The following is a 6,218-nucleotide window of genomic DNA, read 5'->3' as shown; positions in this document are numbered from 1 at the left end:
CCTGCTATCGGATTTAATTCACCAGAGAGCTCCATAATCTCTGCGCCTTTCTTTTCTTCCGTCAAATATGAAACTAAATGCCTTGACAAGAAGATGTTTAAGGTGTATCTACTTAAAAAGCTTAAGCTGTGTTAATTTGAATAATATGCTACCAAAAGCTAGGAAAGCTCTTGAGCTATACCTGCAATAATAAATTTATCCTCATTTGAAAAGCAAAACAAAATTGAAGCCACTCACAGAGGTGTTCACATCGAATTCTGAATGTGAATTCCAGCAGGTCACACGAAATACCATAACTTCTCCAATTCCATGCTGCAAGGTGTGTACTGAGGAGCTGACTTTGACTCAAACACAGTAGACTGGAAGTATTTGATAGATTAATTTTGTTGTAAGAGCCAAAAATACAGTGTTACTGTTGAAAAGTGTTATAAACATTCAGTTTCTCCCAAATAGAGCATTTTAAAAGGCTGTAATAGTTATATATCATAGAATCATAGAATTCAGGGGTTGGAATGGACCTTACAGATCATCTAGTCCCAACCCCCTGCCCTGGGCAGGGACACCTCCCACCAGAGCAGGTTGCTCAAGGCTCATCCAACCTGGCTTCGAACACTGCCAGGGTTGGGGCAGCCACCGCCTCCCTGGGCAACCTGGGACAGTGTCTCACCACCCGCACAGGAAAAAGATTCAGCCTAATATCTAACCTAAATTTCCCCTCCTTCAATTTGTGCCCATTGCCCCTTGTCCTGTCCCTGCAGCTCCTAGCACAGATCCCTCTGCAGCTTCCCCGGAGCCCCTTCAGCTCCTGGAAGGTGCTCTGAAGTCTCCACACAACCTTCTCTTCTCCAGGCATCATTCAGAACTTTGGTACTTGTCTGGGAGTTCAAGTGTGGTGAATTGCAGAATAGACTAATATGTCGTCATAGATGGTAAAACTGGGGGTGGCTGAATTGCTGCAGGTGAAATTTCAGTGGGATCTAACAACAAGGTGGTGGATTCACCATCCCTGGAGGTTTTCAAGGTGAGACTGGATGTGGCACTTAGTGCCATGGTCTAGTAATCACGGTAGGGTTGGATTTGATGATCTTGGAGGTCTTTTCCAACCTGGTTGATTCTATGATTCTGTGATATTTCCCCTTGTAGCTGCTAAAATAGTATCCTCTGTAGTATCTAAAGCCTCTACTGAAGGTAGTGGTATTCTCAGCCTGCTGTTGCTAGAAATCTGCTGTTGGTAGGTCCTGACTACAGGCAAATACTCATTTTACTTGTGTTTAGCCAAATAGTTGTGTCAGTAATGTGGTCAGTAGTTGGGCCAAGGGCTGTTTGGCACATGTGTGGTGCATATGCAGTACCTTGAGCCCAATTGTGTCATTGCATGCTCTGAGGAACTTCCCCAGTGGATACAGGGTGTGTAAATCAGCCTGGCTCATGAATTATCTAGTCACCGAGTAGAGCTCAGTGCCTCCAAATCCACTCCGAGGCCTTCAGTTCCTTTGTTCTTTGGAGAGGGGGGAAAGGAATAAAAGTCAGCCTGGGCTTCTTTCCATATTTACCTAGTTTCTTGGCTAACAAATGCGTGTTTTATAACTGCTCTTTGGAAGATTTTATCCTGTGTGTGTTTTTAACAGGAAATTAAACATTAAACCCCTTCCCTGTCCCCCTTCTTTATTCACAATGGCATGAGTTAAGCACCAGGCACAAGGCAGTGTTTTGTATTTCCTGGATATGGCAAAATTATCATAATCTCGCTTCAAACAAGCAGCTGATACATATTTATACATAAATATATTTGTAGACAAATATATCTCCAAAGTTATTGTAGTTGCATACAAATATCCTCCATGCCTTGAAACTAGGAGTGTGTTGGAGACAAAAATCTCTCGGTGCTGGAAAACTTCTTGAGTGTGTTTCTTTTAGGATTGTTATGCAAACCAGGAAATTGTTAGAAAAGCGGAAACAAGTCTTTAGCTATCAGCTGCTCCAGGGAGTTAACAGGCTTCAGAATCCACTGCTTGAATTGGAAATGCAGGGTTCAGGCCAGGGTTCTTTTTAAAGGCAAGTTTGCAGTCGAGAAGTTTCTTGACTGCACACAAAATGTATGCAACAACCACCCAGAAAGGGCTGGAAGTGACATAAATATTGATGGATGCAGTAGCTCAAGAATACACACTGTGTTTGATAAAAATCTTTATTTTTGCCTTCTGGTAATTAGCTGTACTGAATTCTGATAGGGCATAGATTTTCCATGTACATGGCAATTAGATGATTAGACCTATTTGCAAACAATTCAAGTATTATGTTTACTACCGTGAGGATCTTCATTTCCTGAAAGACAAAATTTAGTCACAGTTGATACTGTCTGGGTTTTTTTGTTTTTTGTTTTTCTTTCAACTTCTTTTTTTCTGTGGTAAGTCAGTTACTAAATTTTCACTCAAGTTTTTCAACATCTCAGTGTCTCAAGTAGAACTAGGACCTCATGGGGAACTCTCAGCTACTTTCATATGTGCCCTAAACCCAAAGTTCTTCTTCCAGCAAAATGCAGATTTGTCTGAGATTTACATTAGGATCATTTCCAGAGCTTTCTAACCTTCTAAAATGAAGACATGGGAGCTAGGGTTTGGGTTTTTATGGCTGGGTTTTTGGGTTGGGTGGGAGCTAGGGTTTGGGTTTTTATGGCTGGGGTTTTTGGGTGGGTGTTTTTTTTTTTTTTGTTTTTTTTTTTTTCCTTTTTTTTTTTGTTCTATTTTATCCTGTTTCTGGAAATTGTTTTTTTTTCTTTCCCTCTCTCTATCTGAATGAATTTTAGAGTGAATTAAGTAGCAATGCAGAAACTCCTGTGAGTTACAGTCTCAGCCACTTACATATGACTTCATTCTCTCTCTGTCTCTCTGTGCAAAGAGGGAAGGACTCTTAGCTAGAACAGGGAGTTGTTTATCCTGTTCTTTTCAAAAAGTTATTGAGTCTTTATTTTCCATTTGGACAATCAGCATATATAGAAGAGAGCTCTGTTTATATTTCTTCTCGGGGGCAATGCAGAGTTAAAGTTTTGTTCCGTCAGAATTTGATTTAAATTTTTATATGCCTTCCTTGTCTCATGGCAAAATAAGCAGATTTTTTTTTCAGTGCCAGAGATTTAGAGATTATTAAACTATTTTGCAGGGTTACTATAGCACCATGGGAAGAAAAGTCCTGTGTAAGAGAGGCAGCATAATTCAGTCCACCCCAGATGAGCAGAGCAAGTTGCATAAATCACACCTGGAGTCAAGAATTGGGTCTTGCATAGCAATTTGTCCAACTACAGGACAACTTGTTTACTAAGCAAACCAAAATATACTTCTTAAGCCACAGAGCTTGCTGATTCCTTATTCTATTTGAGTACCTTTCAGGTGTCAAAACATCTCATATTTGGGGCTTCGTTGGTCTGTTTTAAGGCATTTTTCTCCTATCCCTCCACTCTGGAAATCATACGGGTCATATGAGATGTTTGTTATTGCTTGTTGCTGCTGCAAACATCAATACTATATTTAATAGTGGTTTAGAAACCAAATTCCTGTGTATAATTCTAAAGGAAATAAAAATTAAACTGTTACTTAACCCTTTAAAACTTTTAGCTGACTTATATTACCCTTTGAAGTATTTAGGGAAGCACAAGTATGAACAGTATTTTAGTGTTGAATAAGAGTAGCTGGTTTGGATTTTTTTTTTGTGGGAATTGGAGTGAGACAGCATCTTAATTTGGGTGATAATTTAATTGGCATGAACTACTGTGGCATTCAATTAAATTACTTAATCAAAGTAAAATGTGATACATGTAATGGCTACAGAGCTTCCACGCAGTATTCCCTCTCCCTCCTCCTCCCATCCCTTCCCACCCCAGACACATAAGTAAAAAAATCATAAACTTCATTTGGAATTACTGACCATAAAACCTGGATGTTAGAGGAAACCTTGGATGTATCATGAGACTGGTCTTCAGGGTTGGAAGAGCCCAGAGCTGCAAGGTTTGCAGGTGTGAAACCTGGCCTTGAACTCTTTCTATTTCTGAATCTGCTGCTTGGAAGTGTTTCTGTAACCTGGCACATACTAGGGGAAATGGAAAGACAAGCAGCTACATAGGCATATCCAAAAGCCATAAGGGCCTGCAACACTTGCTTACAAAGCTATTGTTAACAGCTGAGCAGAACAGAGTTAGGCTGTCACAAAATCAGTGCACCAGTGCTAGGGGTGAGGGGAAGATCAGGCTGATTTCTGTTTGCCATGTAGAATTTAAGACAGTTTGTATTTCATCTTGCTGCAAGAATAGCTCCTGCTATTCTACGTGATCTAGCACAGCTTTTCCACCTGATGGCTCCGAGTTGGATGAGTGCTACACAAAGTTAAAAGTATTTTTGAGGTATTGCCAGTAAAGGTGAAGATTTTTCTTGTATAATAGGAGGTATGTATAGGGTCCTAGTTTCCTATCAGATAATCAGGCTCTGCTTGAAAAGCTTTGAATCCAGGGAAGGTACTTGTTGTCTTAGACGTATGGAATGATTTTGGTCCATATTTTGTATACATATTATCCATTGTTATCCCTGTGAGTAATCTACATGCAAAGCCTAATTGCTGTGCAGTTATCAAAAATCGAATTTAAGCGTCGTGATGTAGTAAACATCTAACTTTTACCTCTTTTCGAATGAGGTGTGTCACATCTTCATGGCTGGGGTGAGAATTGCCATAGTAGCATTGCCAGTGCTTGTCTGCTTCCAGTGTATGAAATCTAGAGGCTGTAGAAATGTTCAGAGTAAACACATCTACATGTTCACACACATGCATAAAACAGGAGTCAGAGGGGCAGAAAAAGGGAACTTAAATAGACTTACAACTAAAATCTGTATTTAAAGAAGGAATGGGGGAGTTCTGGAGAAAGGGTCAGTATTTCCTTGAGGCCAGACACTATTAAAAATCTCTGGTCTCCTGTAATAATCCTTCATGTCTTTGCATCTCTACCTTCTGCACACAGACATGCAGGGACACATCGTGCTGTAAGAAGGCCAGTTTGGCATGCCAAAAGCCATTCATTCCAGGCATGGAAGTCAGTGATGTATCTTTGCAACATGCCAGCTGTGCCCTGGCCAAGCTCTGTTGGTTGAAGTAAATGCTCTCACCCAGCACACAAGAGTCTAAGTAGAACAAAGACTTGTAGCTGTTCAGCTCTTTCAGTTACTTTCCTGTGGCTAAGAGTGTGTATTGCACAGAATTAGGTGTTTCCTCACATGGAGTGCTCTTCCTTCCCTTCACTGCTGACAAGTGTAGCAGAGAAGACCTTGGAGAGGTGGTGAACTTGCTGTAAGACTGATACGCAAGTTAGAAAATATTCCTCTTTTGCTCTCACTCCATCAGTGTTTTTCATTCAGTCAGGAAAAAAAATGTATTCTTGTTCTCCCATTAGCTTCTGGAAGTCTCTGTCCTATTTGCTCTTCTTTCTCTCTTTTCTGTTTTCTTCTTTCGAAAGTTGCACTCAGTGCAAGGTGAATTACATTGCTGTCACTTCTTTCCTTCCCAGCTGTTCTTGAGGCTTGCTGAACCAACAGAGAGGTTGAAGGTGTACTTAGGGGAAATCATGAAGAAGTAATAGTAATGGGACTATCTTGGCTGGGATTGCAGTCTCATCTAAGACTACTTGACTGGGGCCAAGTGAATTAGCCTCAGAGACCTCATGGGTAGTGGTAGAAGAATCCAGGCATGGAAGAAAATATTGACTTAACTACACTGAGGTAGAAAAATCTGTCTTCCTAATTGCTGTCTTTTAAATCACCAGCTGGGAAATTAGGAGGTTCCTCAACAAACATGTCACATGGATGCTCAGTTGAAACAGCTGGGAAAATGTCCTTAAGGGCTGCTTAGCTTGTTTGCAGTAATTTTTTTTTTTTTTAACAAGCCATAGGCATCCAACTTCATCCATTCCTCTGTGGAAGTCACTGTTATGGTAAAGGGAGAGAGGTGAGCACAATGAGGAAGGGGGCACAGACAAGTGTCAGCAGCATACTGAAAATGTTTCAGAGTGGCTTTCTGATGAGAGACCCATCACATATACAATGTGGTAGCAGATAGTCTTTGTCATTATCCAAATACCACCATGGCTTGTGGAATTACTGGTAAGAAACTTATCCTTTTAGTATGTCATAGGAAGTAATTGCAAGTGATATAAGCTAAGTAGCAAGAGAAGAGACAACAGC

General features: G+C 40.6%; 1 protein-coding gene across 1 annotated transcript in view; it reads left to right on the top strand.

Annotated features, from left to right (window-relative positions):
- Nucleotides 1–6,218, top strand: part of ARHGAP10 (Rho GTPase activating protein 10) — a gene marked incomplete at its 5' end in the record, with an annotated part of 86,804 nt that overhangs the window by 47,691 nt on the left and 32,895 nt on the right. The window lies entirely within an intron of this gene.

The sequence above is a fragment of the Acanthisitta chloris genome, unplaced genomic scaffold (genome assembly GCF_000695815.1).
Source record: "Acanthisitta chloris isolate BGI_N310 unplaced genomic scaffold, ASM69581v1 scaffold17485, whole genome shotgun sequence".
Lineage (NCBI taxonomy): Eukaryota > Metazoa > Chordata > Aves > Passeriformes > Acanthisittidae > Acanthisitta > Acanthisitta chloris.
Note: the sequence above shows the minus strand (reverse complement) of the source record. Positions and strands in the feature narration are given on the sequence as shown.